Below are 18,160 nucleotides of genomic sequence, written 5' to 3' on the forward strand. Positions count from 1 at the left end.
GAAAAAGGTTAGTCGGACTTTCCTGACCATCTTTTCACGACCTGTCATTTCGATTTTTGTCCTCGCCTGTCACCATCTTATGCTTACCTCGCAACAATTCTCATGTTCCGATCTAAGCAGGGGACTTAATGTTGATGGTGGTTTTTAGCATAGGGTCAAAATCGTAAAAATGTACATCTGACATGACGTCACTATGACCATTAGCATATTTATTGAATCAATCAGCATGCCTACGTAATAATTACCGGGGTACCCTTTTTTTTACATGGGTCATGTTCCACGGCAGAACCCTTAACACTGACTGACATCATCTATGCCAAACCCTAATTCCCATGCTACCGCGCCTAGGTATGCCAACCAAGCCAGCCGCACCACTGTGCCAATGGCAGACCATGCCAGCCACGTCACCGCGCCAAGGCATGCCAACCATGCCATCCACACCACTGTGCCAATGGCATACCATGCCAGCCACATCTCCGCGCCAAGGCATCCCAACCATGCCAGCCGCACCTCTGCGCCAAGGCATGCCAACCATGCCAGCCGCACCTCCGCGCCAAGGCATGCCAACCATGCCATCCGCACCACTGCGCCAATGGCATGCCATGCCAGACGCACCTCCGCGCAAAGGCATGCCAACCATGCCAGCTGCACCACTGCGCCAATGTCATGCCATGCCAGCCGTACCTCCGCGCCAAGGCATGACAACCATGCCAGCCGCACCACATGTGCCAATGGAATGCCAACCACCTTGCTGCGCCATACCATGCCGGTCTTCCCTATGCGGCTACTAAAACGAAGGCGTGCGATGATCAACGGCCACCTTCCAACTTAGGTACAAATCTTAGCCGTCCAAGGTCGCCAAACAACGCATGGTAACCTTTGCACCAAACCCTAGTTTTGGCCACGCCAAGGCATGTCATGCCACATGTGCCAATGGCATGCCAACCACCTTGCCGCGCCATACCATGTCGGCCTTCCCTATGCGGCTAACAAAACGATGGCGTGCGATGATCAACGACCACCCTTCCATCTTAGATGCAAATCTCACCCGTCCAAGGTCACCAACCAACGCATGGTAACCTTTGGCGCAACGCCAAAACCCTAGTTTGGCCGCGCCTAAACCACGCCAAGGCATGACGACCATGCCACATGTGCGAATGGCATGCCGCGCCATCCACCTTGCCGCGCCTAAGCCATGCCATGCCGGCCTTCCCTTCACGGCTACCAAAACGAAGGCTGCGACAATCAATGTTCACCCTTCCATCTTAGATGCAAATCTCAGCCGTCCAACGTTACCAACCAACACATGGTAACCTTTGGCCCAACGCCAAAACCCTAGTTTTGGTCACGCCCAAGCCGCTCCAAGGCATGCCGGCCATGCCACATGTGCCAATGGCATGCCATCCACCTTGCCGCGCCATACCATGCCGGCCTTCCCTATGCGGTTACCAAAACAAAGGCTTCCGACGATCAACGTCCATCCTTCCATCTAAGATGCAAATATTAGCCGTCCAAGGTCGCCAACCAACGCATGGTAACCTTTGGACCAAAACCCTAGTTTTGGTCACGCCCAAACCGCGACAAGGCTTGCCGGACATGCCACATGTGCCAATGGCATGCCAGCCACCATGTCGGCCTACCCTATACGGTTACCAAAACAAAGGCTGGCGACGATCAATGGCCATCCTTCCATCTAAGATTCAAATCTTAGTCGTCCAAGGTCGCCAACCAACGCATGGTAACCTTTGGCCCAACGCCAAAACTTTTGTTTTGGCCAAGCCCAAACCGTGCCAAGGCATGCCAACCATGCCACATGTGCCAATGGCATGCCAACCACCTTGCGGCGCCATACCATGCCGGCCTTCCCTATGCGACTAACAAAAAAAAGTATTGCGAAGATCAACGACCACTTTTCCATCTAAGATGCATATCTTAGCCGTCCAAGGTTACCAGCTAACGCATGGCAACCTTTGGCCTGACGCCAATCCCTAGTTTGGTCGCGCCCAAACAAAGCCAAAACCCTAACTTTTGGCCGCGCATAAACTAGGCCATATTAAAGCCGTACCGGCCATGCTTTCATGCCATTGGATACCAAACGAATGGTTGCAATAATCAACGGCTACCCTTCCTCTCAAGATACAAAATCTCGACCGTCGAAGGTCACTACCGAGCCGGCAAGTCTCCCAAACTCAACTTGCCGAAAAAAAACATGCTACATGTTTTCCATGAAAACACTCGAGACATCAACACATGTCACAAACTTGGGGATGCTCATTGGGTATTTGTTTGGCGGTTTACAGCGTGCGGCGTACACTACACCCGTTATAAGACAATGTCATAAGGATGAGGCGGTTAGTAAATACAGGGAGTAATGGTGAAACGCTTTCTTTTATGGAACATCAATTCCAGGCGTTACTGGTTACCACCTCCTCCCATTTACTCATCTGTTTTCCATTTCTTACGAGACCAGAGTACGTTTCACTTCGACTTGTATAAATAGGTCTTACCTATTTCTACCGAACAACAAGTTCAGGTCAGGAGGATACAACACTCAGAAAATATTTGCTAGCTTTCCATCTGTTAGCTTCCCACTTTCTGGTACAAGTCCTGAAACAACTACTCTTCCAAAATCAACTATTCTGGTCTCAACACTCTCTTCGCCTCCCACCCCAAAACCAACCCTTCTCCTTCACTTTATGAACGAAGCAAGTCTGGAACGACCATTTCTTGGTTCAGGCCGGATTTGTACAGATTTATCTCTCGAATCTAAAGTACTCCCTTGCAGTACATTGTTTAGGGTTTAAACTCATTTCTCACCCACACACCCGAAATTACCAAAATCAGCAGAAATCGTTTTCACCCTTAAACAGGGGTGCAACAAGGTTTATAGCAGATAGGGAAACCGATCCTATGGACATGTGCCACACGTTTTTAGGAAAAGGGGAACCGATCCTTGGACATCTGCAACACATATAAGTTAGATACCAATATATGTGGGGAACCGATCCTAGACTAGTCAACCGAATTTTTGGAAAGGTAGTGTGACTATGCATAGTACTCACATGGAAGTAGAACCAAAACTTGTTTTGGTAGTACCGTAAACCCATGATTGTGATTGAATGTTGGTTTGATCAATCACATAGTTCTTGAACGTCATATGAACCAATTCTAATCTTGTTTGGAAGTGTGGGAAATCGGTTTCAAAGTTGTAAGTGTGAAAGAGAACTTACAAAGTAAAGATGTCGACAAACTTTGAACACGTGCTGTGAATGTTTATTTCTTTAATTGTTCAAAGATATTCCTTAATGGCTAAGGGAAGAGAATCCCAGGATCGAAACATAAGTAAGTTAAGAATCTTTTAATTAAGGTTATTAATTTCATTTTGTAGGGAAATTACAGAATTAGTAATGTGCATTTACTAATTAGATTTTCCGAGAGATTTCGATCATTATTTTTGGACAGAGCATTTCCAGGAATTATGAAAACCGAATCTGTTCTTTTATGAATATCCTGAGAATATTTTCGGTTTTGGAAATTCCTTGGTGTCCAAACTTCCTTGTCTATAAATACTCGAAGTTTGCGTTTCTAGCAAACTAATCCTTCGTAACAACAGGTTTACTCTTTTGTTGTTGTTACTGGTGTGGCCGCCTATTCGGAGAGGAGAGTAACCTAATTAGGTGAAATCTATTACGGCCGCTCAGTTTAAAGTCTTCTTTGGGATTGATAAGCTCTAGTGTGTACCGTTGGTGGGAAACTAGATAATTGCGGTTTATCTTTTGTTTTCGACTGATTTGATTACTAACGATGGTTGAAATATGATTCACTCAAACTAGTTTATTCTTGAGAATCTTCTCTTCTGATATAAGATTCACTCAAACTAGTTCAGAGTTTCGACAGGGATCTTTAGACTGTTGTTAGTTCTAAAGACGATCTTATGATAATCCATTGTTAACATACTTCTTTTTGTGCGTGATTGATCACAAGAGATTCAAGTGATTGTGTGCAGGTTTTTTATTGAAGATTTAAGAATATTTGAAGAAAAAAAAGATATTGAAGATCTGACTTGGGTTTTATAATATTTGGTATGCACAATACGATTCTTCGGATTAAAGTTGTTGTTGGCTTAATCTTAAACGGTTACCTTTGGGTGATTGAATATAAGATAAATTTAAGGACCTGACGAAGGATTTTATATTGAGATAAACGGAAGAGCCTTTGTCCGACTCATATCACTTGGTTGAATAGAGTTGATACCAAACAGATTTGTTGTTCCTTTACTGTTTGGAATACGAACCAAAGGAATTGTTCCAAGTACGTAACTTATTTATAAATTGGAGGCGTGGGAATACATAAGGAACTAGGTGAACTATGGGGTTAGTTACTTGGTCTCAACTATACAAAGTTAGTGTAATTTTGTGTAGGGACTTAATCCTGAGAGTATTCAATTGTGAACTAGGTCTCGAGGTTTTTCTGCATTTGCGGTTTCTTCTTTAACAAAATCTTGTTGTGTCATTTACTTTTATATTCCGCATTATAATTGTTTTATTATAATTAAAGTAAATTACACAAACGTTAATTCCTATTTACTTGATAAGCAATCCTATTGTGTTTGGTTAAGTCCGAACCTTTGTATCAATTAAACATACTTCGTTGTTGTATTGTCTCGATCTCATATTCATAGACGATCAGACGAAGTGTGCACCGATTAGTTGTATTGTCTCGAATCAGTCCATAGAGAATCATTTTCGGAGAAAGGACTTATAGGTAGGAAAAAATTTAGCTTGAGGTATATTTGGGTACCCTCGCCTTTTCAGTAAGAAACAACCCGATCATCATAAAAATACGAACAACATTATTGTGTCATATGGCGATACTAGTGGTGAGTCTCACACTCATCCCATTAATTAATTACATGTACTAATGTATGCAAATACTTCCATGTAACCTGTTTTGCAAATACTAGCTTTACGAAAATATTTGTACAGAAAAACATAAATAAAGCTATAGCCCCATAGAAATTCCACCCACATTTATTCTTCTTTATACTTGGAAGTGTAGAAAAAATAGAATTTGGGAACTTCTATGGTTTCTTGTTCGCAAACATGCATATTATGAGAAAATTAACTTGAGAATACGAGGTTTGCACAAAACATCATGAAAACATGCTTTTTCGAGTAATTCTGTTACAATCTTTTTTGATTAATTTATTTTTCATGGAATCCAATCTTGTCTGGAATTTAATTCTTCTTACGAATGAATACAATAAAAGGTTGTTTTTTTTTTTTTTTAAGTCTTGCTCTAATGAATTAAACTACTTTAACACTTATCACGACCGTTTGTGTGCATTTTGACTCTCGATGCTTAGTGCAGTCATCACTGTCTTATTGGACCTTCAATTTAGTCAAATTTGACTAGATGCTACCACATCACTAAAGTTGAATCCAAAAAGTGATGACCCGATGTGTGTATCAACCCATTTTATGCTATTCTAAAAAGTACTCCCTAACTATCTAACTTCTACAAAAGAGATGAGAATAGAATCCATGGGAACTACTTCTTGACAAGGTACGATGGATTTTATACTCTTAGATTTATAAAGTTGGTAAACTTAAAAAGGTTTTCAAGTAAGAACTTAATTCCTCTCCATGAAAATACATCTAACATCTAGTACAACTTGATAATCATAAAAGAATATCAAAAGTTTGAATTTATGATGTTTAAAAAAGGTTTAAGAATGGACCGGCTTACGCCTAAACGTGTCGTACTTCTTCACAAACTCCTTCATCGGATGTTTTGAAAAGACTAGTTTCCTTATTTATATGGATTTATTTTCTTTATGATTTCTCTCTCTCTATATATATATATATTAACTCCTTGAAAAGAAATATATAGAATTAGAGCTCTAATAACTAGACGTGTTATAAATAGATGATGTGGAAGTTGTCAGTATTTTCATTTTTGAATTAATTAGGTAATCAAGAATTAAGAAGGAGAAACCAACTAGAGATGTAAAAACCTCTCCAGCTTTAGGTCTTTTGTCATGTTGTTACAATGGTAATGACTTTAAATATACTATGGAAGATTTCGTGACTCGAAGGAATGCTCTAAGTTTCTGATATGTCACACCCTAAAGGAGGTAACTCACTATGAAAAGAAGTATAACCAGAGGAAGAATGTGTTATGTGATTTTAAGGCACAATTAAGTGAGTTATCTGACATATCTGAAGATGTTGAAGAATTGAATGATCCCATCATCAATGAATTCTTCTATAACGATAATGAATTCTCCGCTAAATCTCTTATGAGCGTTTTGATACGTTTCTAGTTAACTTCTTATACGAAATTCTTTTCTTATTGTTTTTAGGGGGAAAAACTAGCTTTTGAAATAGTTTATTTATATTTCTACATTTGTTACTTCAGATATTATCATCCATCAATTATAAAAGTTTATTTAGTTAGATTTTATTTTGGTGATGATTGCAATGCGTAATCTTTATCAATTATTTTGTGTATTGCTTATTTTGTTAGATTTGTTCTTTGCTATCATATTTTTGGTGATTAGAACAAATATCTCATATGTTAAGATCTTAAGTGTTTTTGTCCGTAACTGGCTAAAGAAGGAGTAAACTATACTGAGAAATTCAATGTTGATCTCCCAACTATTAAACTTTGTGAACATATTGCATGGATTCCGTAAGATGGTCTTAGTCAATGTTTTTCCTCTCCGAATCCGTAATTGGCAGGGAATAATATTAACACTTTAACCTGTACGCGTTAGGGAAGGTGTAATTCTTATGTGAGTCATGTCGCTCAAATTATGTTGTTTTTTGGTAACTGTCCTAGAGAATAATATTTGTCGATGTTATTTTCCTCATTAAAGTAATGTTTCTTGATGCCTCTAATATTAAGACCATTATTTTTGACTTCTTAGTTCGTAACTCTTGAGAAGAGAGAAAAATATTTTGGAATACAAATTTACTTGTATATTTTTTAGTGTCCAGGAAATCATTCTCTTGTAGTTAGAGAAAGATCATTCATGTTGTTCTCCTGAGAATGACAGTAAATGAGGGAGAGTTCAATTTTTGAACTTGTTCTTAATTGCTACATCTTTGTGAGAAGTGTGGCTATGGTATTATGGGAGATAATTGTACCGTTATCTCTCCTTGATGAAGATGCTAAGTTGTCAAACTTAGTAGAATCGTCTTAAAACGTTGGTATGTTATCTTTAGTCTCGATAACTCTTTTTGTATAGTTCCTTGAGATCCCTTTTCTTTACCTTTGCCAATTTTTTAGACAAAAAGAGGGAGAATTATTCAGTAGTATTCTACTATAACATATGGCTTCTCGGAACATTATGTAAGGGTGAGTTAATTGCAAGTGTATAGGCTCGGCATATCAAGTAAAGCGGATAAGTAAAGATTAATGGGGGGAACATATTACCATAATATTGCTTCAAAAGTTTCGGCACCAATAGACTTTAAAGTAGGTAAAATACTATGCACCGATATAACAACCATTGAGTAGATTAACTTGTCACTCTAGTAAAATTCTAATTGAGTATTCTTATAAGTTGTTGTACAATACGGAACTTCAAGTATTCTTATAACTTGAAGTACAAAAAATTGAAGCATACGTTGAAGATTCAAGAAATCAATCATTATGGAAATTGAATTGAAAGGCTTATTTATTGAATCCATATGTATTGACAGTTTTGTACTAAAATTGACAAAAGAAGAAATTTTTAGAGCATCGCTTTGTCGTCCTCACAAGTTTTGCTATCTCAAGCTTGTTGTTAATGTTATATGCACAAAAATATATATATATTGATTTCTAGTCTACTAAAGTCAAGTCTCGGCTAGAATTAGAGCATGGTAGTTATAAGTATCAGATATCACTGAATAAGTCTCTAAGATTAAACGAAGATATTTGCAAGAACTTCGTCAACAAAGAGGTATGTGAAGGCTGGATTTCCTATTTACTCATCATATCTACCATTATATCTTATAAGACGTTGTCTATGATTTTAGTATATTTAATATTACAAAGAAGAAATTTACTCTCAAAATACGATTCAAGAAATGGATATTCATAGAACCATAGCAATCTTAGTTAAATCACAAGTTGATTTATAGTATTGGATAATTTATTTGTAAAAACATAGGTTGCAGATCCAACAACATTAGTACACAAAGATTTTTCAATTTCAGGAATATAACTAGAGTTATAATCCATATTTTGCATTTACAGTTAAATTATTTAATAATTGGTGTATGATAAGAACCAGTTTGAGAAATATGGGACAAACTAGAATCTGGATAAGATAAGAACCAACGACTATTTACTAGTTTTCCATCCAATCTAGTTTTAATTTTACCAGTTCCATTACTATTACTAGCCAAGGCATATGGATTACCATTGAAACCTGAGTAGATAGATCAGAATGTTTTAGTTTTTGACAAAACTTTAGGTAGTTGCATGGTTTGATTTATCATATGAAATTAGAGTGATATTCAGATCATATATTACTACCCAAAAAATCTTAACACTTTACTAAAATCTTTTATATAATCCCATTGCTCATCTTGGTCATTCTTATGGGGAGTACCATAAAGACAAGAGAGTAACCATTCTCCCCTAGAGGAATCAAGAAGAATCAAAGCATATATCTTATTAGAACTAAAATGTAGAACATCAAGTTGAAAATCATTCTTCCATAGAAGAACCAATCCACCAGCTTGTCAGACAGAAGGAACATAACAACAATTAGGAAATAAAAGAGACTTAGTGAATTTTACAATTCTATCATCAATAGTTTTGATTTCAGAAATAAAAACGATGTCTGGATTATGAAGAATGTTAAGATGTTACAAATAATCTCTAGTAACTTTTTTTTTTAAACCTTGAATATTATTCCAAGATAAAATTTTTTTTTATTATATGCAGAAGAAGAAAAACAAAAAATGAGAAGAAAATAATGGGTTACATGTATTGTACCTTTTCCCTTGTCTTTCATGAGTGATGGTTATTACTTCTGAACCAGAATTATTTATCCCCATTGCATTTAGATTTTTCACTAAAATAGTTGAGTCATTTGCTATTTTGTTATGCATATGAGGTTTGATATGAATGTTATCGGGATTGTCTAAAGGTTCATTATTTAAAATAAGTTTCATACTATTTTGTTTTGCCTAGGATCAGCTCCATCGTTTCCTTCCACTTCAACCATATTTAAATCATCAGGATACCAATATCAGTATATGGAGGTACTATTTTTTGTTCTTCATTATGTTCCTAATTATACTTTGCATATTCATCAATAGTCATCCAAGAATAACTGATGAGAAAGAATTTCATACTTTAGTTTAATATGATATATAACATAACATTTGTTAAAAATATTATGTGGTTGCAAGTCCCAATGATATTAGATCTATACTTGTCCATTCACGATAGTATTCCACCACCCTCATAAAATTAGGGGATTAGTCAGCTCCATCTCAACTCCGGTAGCAATAGTGTTTTCATTGCGTGGAGACAGCTTTTAGGATCAATAAAGACTTTCCGACCCATAAACTTAATTGTTTCATCAACTATTGCAACATGCATATGATCAAGTTTGATATTTTTAAAATAAATCGAGAACTGTTGAACAAGAAACGTATGATTGACCAGAAGAATCGAATATTTATATTTTTGAATAATGAATAAAGCACCGTTAATGATCCATGGATCTCCTTTAGTAACATCTTTTTTTTCCAGACTCACTATTAAGTTTAACCACACAGAGATTATAACCCATCACCTTCATTTCCTTATTATTATATCTCTCCAAAGAGTGTTTATCTGTGTTCTGATAACCTTTATTTCCATCATATCTTTAGCAAAGATCTTTCCAACAATAATGTTGGACCACTCATCAGATATATCATTGACTAACTTCAAAGACCCTTTTTCATTTTGAAGATCAATTGAAATATTTTCAAACTCTTTGTTAATGCTGGAAATTTGATTTTGAGAACTTGAGGCCATTATAAAGGGAATTTCTACTAGGTGTATTGGATAGGTAAACAAAAACTTTCCAGAGAGGTAAATTATTTAAGGGTTAAGGCTTTTATCAGGATATCGTGTAAGAGGATAAGAAAATATATCTTCTGATAAGGAAAAACTATTCTTATGATCACAAAATTATCTTTAAAGGACTTACATATAGTAGGTTTTATATTTTCTATAGGGTTAAAGAATTTTTGGAGATCTCTTTTCACTGGTTTAGGAGGTAAAACATGATTTTGAAAATTTTGATTATTGTAAATATGATGAGATTTTAATGATGATTAACAAAATTTTGAGCTATAATCACATTCATAAATGACTTCAACCTCCTGATACAAAAATTATCTTTATACGACTTACATATAACAAGTTTTATATTTTCATAGGTTGTCCAAGAAGGGAAAGTAATTGATTAAAAAATTTTTGTTGGAGATCCGGATATCTCTTTTCACTGGTTTAGGAGGTAAAATATTATTTTGAAATTTCTGAGTATGGTAAATATGATGAGATTTTAATGATGTGAAAAGACGAGAGTACCCAAATACACCACAATATTTTATTTATCAACCTAAAGTCCTTTACCAAGTGTGATCGCCTATGGACAGAGTCGAAACAATACAACAACTTCGGTACACACTTTGCGTGATCGTCTATGGATACAAGATCGAGACAATACGACAACAATATCACTTGTGTGATTGACTATGGATTCAAGATCGAGATGATACGACAACGAAGTGTTCACTTGATAATAGTTACAGTATTAAACCGAAACTATATAGTATCAACATAAAGTGTTATGGAGTTAAGTACATGTGTAATTTACTTAATTATAATAACAACTATAATGCGTAAAACAAAGTACATGACACATCAAGATTTTGTTAACGAGGAAACCGCAAATGCAGAAAAACCCCGGGACCTAGTCTAGTTTTGAATAATCTCAGAATTAAGACGCTATACAAAATCTAATACCAAATTCGTATAGCTGAGACCAAGTAGACTACCCCTAGCTATTTAGTTTCCTTAGTATCCGTGCACCTTCGACTTGTAGAGTCACGGACGTGAATAACAAGTCCTTTGGATCGTATTCCAAACAACAAGGGAAGAATCTGTTTGGTAACCACTCTAATCAATCTTTACTATAAAGATATATGAGTTTTTGACAAAGGATCTTCCATTTAAACTAATAAACTCCTCTGTATGGTTAGGCCAATCTAAACTTTGATTACCGAAATTATCAAATTATAAATTTGCATACAATCAATATATAACTCAAAGAGAAAATATAAGGCGATGCCGATCTCACACAACTAGTCAATCAAGTCTATCAAAGATAAACTCGATTATAGTTGGATTCCATCCCATCAAGGTTTGTACACTAAATCCACAAGATACGAAAACTAATAAGAATTCTTCTTCGTCTTCAAATCATCTATTACCTTCAATAACCTGCACAACACCATTTGAATCCTCTTGTGATCAATCACGCACAGAATAGAATATGTTAACAATGGATTATCATAAAATGTCTTTAGATTCGAAAATGGTTCTAAATATACCGTCGATACTTTGATCTAGTTTGGGTAAGCCTTATATTAGAAGAGAAGGTTCTCAAGAATAAACAAACTAGGTGGAATCAAAGTTTCAACAACCGTTAGTCAATCAAATCAATAATCGAAAACTATAATCACAATGCAATTATCTAGTTTCTCACCAACGGTAGTCGTAGAGATTTTTGATCCCACATAAGTCTTTAAACGAGCTATCGTAAGAGATTTCACCTAATTAGGGTACTTTTCTCTCCGGATAGACGGATCCACAGGAAACAGCAAGAATGAAGTTTGCCTGGATCTTAGGATAGTTTGTAAGAAATGCAAACTCAAGTATTTATAGACCAAGGTTGTTTGGACAACAAGGAAATTCCAAAACCGAAAATATTCACAAGATATTAACATTAAAGTACTTCAAACCGTATTCTCAAAAACTATCTTAGGAAACTTATATTATTAGTCTAGCACATTAACTAATAATGTTTTCCAGAGGATATGCTTTAATTGCTGGTAATTAAAACATATATTATGAAAATCATAATTAAATGCTTTTCAATATTTCGATTCAGGATCACCTTGAGCATCAAGGAATATCTTTGAACAATAAATGATAAGAGTTATATACATGTTCAAATAATGTCGACATCTAGAAGTTTTTCTCAGCAAACCCTAATTTCAAGCTTCACACAAACCATAGAGAGATATGTGAATATTGGAAACTCGGTTTTACTCCTCGGGATCGGTTGTACCAAACTCACAATGTAAGTTGTGATCGGTTATACCATGCTTCCAAAACTAGGCTGTGACTAGTTAAACCTTGCTTCCCAGAGGTAGCTTGTGATCGGTTACACCTTACTTATTGAGTTAGCTTGTGATCGATTACACCTTGGTTGCTAGATAAACTTATGGCCGATTACACCTAACTTTCCAAATTAGTTTTTGATCGGTTGCACCTTGCTTCCAAAAAGGTATCTTGTGACCGATTACAACTAACTTCCTAGTGTAGCTTGCGACCGGTTACACAATGCTTCACAAAGTAGCTTGTGACCGATTACAACTTGCTACACATCATAGGTTATGATCGGTTATACCATAAATCGCAACATAAGTTAAGATAGGTTCTACCTTGTCATCTTCCATTGGTCATTCAAAAGATATCCAATAAAGAACAAGACCAATCATGATTTCCATTTCGATTACGAAAACAAGTTCATACATCTACTTCCTTAAACCAATGTAATAATACAAGGTTTTCTAGGATGAAATCAACACATATGTCTTATAAATAATCAAGTAACTAAAAACAGATTATGTCGTTGTCGTATTTACGAAGTTCCAAAAGATAAGCGTTTATACTTCGTAATATATTTTCGTGATACTTTGATCATAATGCTATTACCAAGTCTAATTTACTAGAGTATTATATACAAATATATATAGCTTCGCATGCTATGTTTTTCAATATATCACGACTTGAAAGATACATTAGAAATGGAAACAATATCAAGTCAATATTACTAACCTCAAGTGCAAAGATGATGTCTTCTTTGTAGTCGTTACTTCTTCTCATTCTTCAGGTCTTTAGAGTAATACTTGTATGTCTCGACATTCCTAGACTTTCTAGTCTAACCGAAACGAAGTTGACTCTAGTATTTAATCAAGCGACACTAGATGAGTTTTGATACTAAAATATGACAACCACACTTGACATACCAACGCTTGGTGGGTTCAACCGAGCTATGCTATAACACGATGATTAACAAAAGGTTGAGCTATAATCACATTCACAAATGACTCCAACCTCCTGACATGAAGATCTCTTTTCACTGGTTTAGGAGGTAAAACATGATTTTGAAATTTCTGAGTATGCTAAATATGATGAGATTTTAATGATGAATCGATTATTAACAAAAGGTTGATTTATAATCACATTCACAAATGACTTCAACCTCCTGATATGAACCATTTTAACCATTTAAATATAAGAGGATTATTGAAGTCCATGTGCCTAAATCACCGTGAAAACCTGCTTGCAAGATTAGGGTTGTTCAAGGTTTATAAATTGCATGATCTTAAAATTTCCACACTATGTGAGACTAATAATCTCAACAAGGATTATTGATAAAAAAACACTACTGCTTGGTAGATTCAGAAAAAATATTTTTGAATATCCACAATTCTTAAACCACTCTTGATTTTAGAGGAAAATCTACAAAAGCAATTCAAGCCTCAATTAGAAACAAAGAAAAAAACAGAGTTTATACATTATATCATTAACATATCTAAGAAAAAAGAAGTGCACGAAATAAAATAAAAAAGACAGAGTCTTTCCACAAAGATTCAAGAATTTAATCTTCTACAATCAGACACAAAATCATAAAGAAACAACGATAGGAATCACGCAAACGAAAGTTGAGAAACTGCTCATTTAGAACACAACTAAAATAATAAGTACAAAAAAAGAGGAAATTTTTTTCAAAATAAAAATCAAGTTTACTCAAAATTACCGCTTCGCAAAGCTTCTTTTCTTTCAACTCTTTCCTTAATTTGAATGACTATAAGAGTCGGTCTAAGTCTCTTCTCAGGTATACGTGGGATTCCGTGATTCATTATAAAAATTGGCCCCAACCATATGTAGATCCAAGAACTTTGGTCGTGTATATGGGAAAATCAATTTGTCGAAAGAAGTTGCTTTTGATCATCATTAGTATACCTTGATTATTATTTTTTGAAGCATATTAGTGTCTCCTTGATCTTATACATTTACACATTTATATTTTTGTTTATTTATCTTCAATTTACCTTGTAAATATAGACGGAAGTATTTATCGTTTGGTTAAGGTCATTGCTAGATTTCACCGAAAGTAATTGTGGATTGGTTAGTTTCTAGTATCCCTAACCACATCTAATTACTTAAAGAAATATCAATGTGATGAAGCTGTCAATATATTTGCTGAGATATAGTGATGTGGATGAATGAAATTCACATTGATCTATTTTAGTCAATCTGAAAGGAATTTTTTTTTGATCTCAGAGTGCGAGATCATCACTGAATTAGCATCTCTTAATCCGTTGGATATGACATCACCAAACTTCGGGTTTAACCCCAGTTATACCTTGTAATATCACTTCCCTCGTTGTTTCAATCACATAAACAATTCTACATTATCCATTCTCCTTGTAACTCTTATTGGTTCTAAATATTAATTTTCATTGATCTCTACACAAAGCTACGACCTCTGAGATGATCTATTTTCACGTGGAATGAAGGTTTCTCAAAAGTTACACGCGGTACTACTGTTTTTGATATGATTATGCACTAGATACAAATTCAACTCAAAAAAATGGTTAATACTTAACTCCAGGATACAAATTCAAACCCCAACTCAACTCCGTGAACAACATCACACCTATCTCCATTTTTTAATATCATATAGGAAAACAGTATTATGGATTCCCATAGTTTTTTCGAAAACAATCTCTTAATTACCACCACTGTTAGCATAATCATACACCAAAAATATATACAATCTCCAGAAAATGGAAATACCTACTAGCCTAATCAAACTAATATGATAAGAAAATGGAAGACCCTAATAAGTTTCATCAAACTAATGTGATGAACTCTTACAAATCGTTGTTAATCATTCACTGAGTTTCGGATAAGTATAACGATGAAATGCATGTTAGATTATCGTTACATCTCTACCTGATCAAATGTTTCCAAGTGATAAGAACCGTGGGATGAGAATTATTTTGTTTCGATAATAAATTTCTTGTTGCCATTGTTGTTGTTAGAGCATTGTTCGGTCGAACTCGCAAGCGTTGCTATCTCAAGCTTGTTTGTCAAGTTTAATTGATCAAAACTATAAGCCTTGATTTCTAGTCTACTTATAGCTATGTCTCGGATTAGGATAGAATTTGTAGTTGAGCTTTAGACTTCACGGCGTTCATCGATTGAAGACGAGGATCTACTAAGGAGATCTTGGAGGAACTTCATCAACAAAAGGTATGTAGAAACTAAAACTTTCACTCAGAAGTCTATTCTATTATATCTCCTAATTAGACTGAGTCGTATTGCTATGTAGACTTTTATATTATACACATTTGATATTTCGAGTTGAGTTTAACTTGGTTATCTATTTCTCGAAATTTGTGTTATAAGCTTTTTTCTTTAGCTACGTTCATCATATTCTTGACGAGTTTAGTTGGAAACGATTTATTTTTTGGAAACTAAATAATAAGACAAAAGATGATCATGTGAAAATCGCCTTGAAACATCTTACATGATTTGTGAGAGACAATCATTTGATGTCAACTCGTAAATTTTCGTATTGATCATTCAATCACTTGAAAATTACTTATAAGATAATAGTTTGTGTGAGACAGCTATTGTCGTCTTCTAAGGATGTTTCAATGATTGCAATGGGAGTTTAGAATAAATTAACCTTTGTCTGGATACAACACAGTATGCATACCAGTATGCAAACTGTTGTGGTATGATTCAGGTGTGGAAACCTTGTTTGCATACCAGTATGCAAACGGTTTTAATTGTTAAAGTCTGGGAACCAAGTTTGCATACCAGTATGCGAACGGTTCTATATGAGTTAAGGTCCGGGACAACAATATGCATACCGGTTTGAAAACTGCTGGACAAGACCAAAGTCCGGAAGCTATACTTTGCGTACCCATTTGCAGATTTAGTGGTTAAAGTTCTGAAATCGGTTAAGTATGTTTTCATACTCATGAAAAAATACATTTATGAATTAAGGAATGCAATATTTGCAAACCGTGGCTTAATGTTTATGAATTGATTCTTATGAGTCAATCCGATTTTCATTCAATTAGTTCATATATATTTCTGTGAAATAGTGACCAATTGAATAACTCTATTTGAAACACTATTAGATTCATTTGATTAACTTTCATGGTTGATTGATCATCATAGTTGATCCATAAGTGTTAGATGAATGTGGTTAAGATAAAAGTATTCATATGGATAACTTCGGTTAACTATTATTGAGCCAACTCAATATGCATGCTTAGGTACGGTTACCCATATCTGAATTAAAGTATATTTCATTTGTGTGTAACAATCTAAGACCATCTAACGATTGATAGATATTACTTTGGTTTTAAGCAGACTTAGCTTAAATCAGGTTTTCATATACCAGTGAATATTGAATGCTTTGTTACTAAGCTATCTTAGATTTGATTGAAATCAAACCCTGACTTGAAAGAATATATAAGGGAGTACTCTAGCATCTGGAAAACCTAATCCCGGCACTTTCATGTGTCCTAGTTGTGACTAGAGTCGATTCTCCTTTAACCTAGGTTTTTCCAAAACCATTATAGGTTAACGACTTGAAGATTTCATTTGGGATTCGTGAAGCCAGACCCAACTATGTTATCTGTAGTTGCGTGATCTGGTCTTACTTTTTCTATCATATTGAGTACTATCTTCTCTAAGATTAAGTCGAGATTTATCTCCGATAGGTAATATATAAAAAGTAATCACAAAGCTCTTCGTCGCATTCTTTGTGATTCCACAATAACTTCTTCTACTACCATATAGTTAAGTTATTGTGAGGTGATTGATATTTCTAGGATGCTCTTCGGCAATATAAGACCGAATTATCAATTGGTTCATGTTCACCTTGATTTATCAAACGACGGAACAAAAACTTCAGAGGTACTTCTGTGGGAGACAGATTTATCTATCAGAATAGACTTATCTGTGCGAGAGATTTGTTTATAAGTCTTCGACTTTGGTTCGTATCAACTCCTAGTTGTGGGTGAGATCATCTAAGGGAATCAAGTGCGTAGATTCCTGCTGGGATTCAGAGACGTAAGGAACGCGACTGTACCTTAATTGGTGTGAGACTTGGTTAGGGCTCAACTACATTCCAGTCCGAAGTTAACTTGTAATAGGCTAGTGTCTGTAGCGGCTTAATACAATGTGGTGTTCAAATCCGGACTAGGTCCCGGGGTTTTTCTGCATTTGCGGTTTCCTCGTTAACAAAACTTCTGGTGTTTGTGTTATTTCTTTTCCGCATTATAGTTGATTATATAATTGAAATATCACAGGTTGTAAGTAAATAAATCAATTGGTAAATCCGACCTTGTTTGTTGGAGTGTAATTGATTGACACTTGGGCATTGGTCTTTGGTACCGTCCAAGTTATTTCTCATATCAATCGGACTCACAAATTTCTATCTGTTCGATTGTAGATTGTATTGAGAAATTGAGATATAACTTTTTGGTATATTTCTTGACTGAGCTCACTTTATAAGTTGGTGCGCTCGGATTATATTGTTCTAAAGGAAATGGTGTTGTTGAAAGGAAAAATAGAACTTTGGTAGAGATGGTTAATGTTATGCTTATTAGTTCTAATTTGCCTAATTCTTTGTGGGGTGAAGCAATGTTATCTGCATGTTATATTTTGAATAGATTTCCTTTGAAAAAGAAGAATGTTTCTCCTTATGAATTGTGGTTTAAAAGAAAACCAAATTTGAGAAGACTTAAAGTTTGGGGTTGTTTAGTATATGTTAGGAAGC

Source organism: Papaver somniferum, chromosome 6 (assembly GCF_003573695.1).
Source record: "Papaver somniferum cultivar HN1 chromosome 6, ASM357369v1, whole genome shotgun sequence".
In the NCBI taxonomy this organism is placed as follows: Eukaryota; Viridiplantae; Streptophyta; class Magnoliopsida; order Ranunculales; family Papaveraceae; genus Papaver; species Papaver somniferum.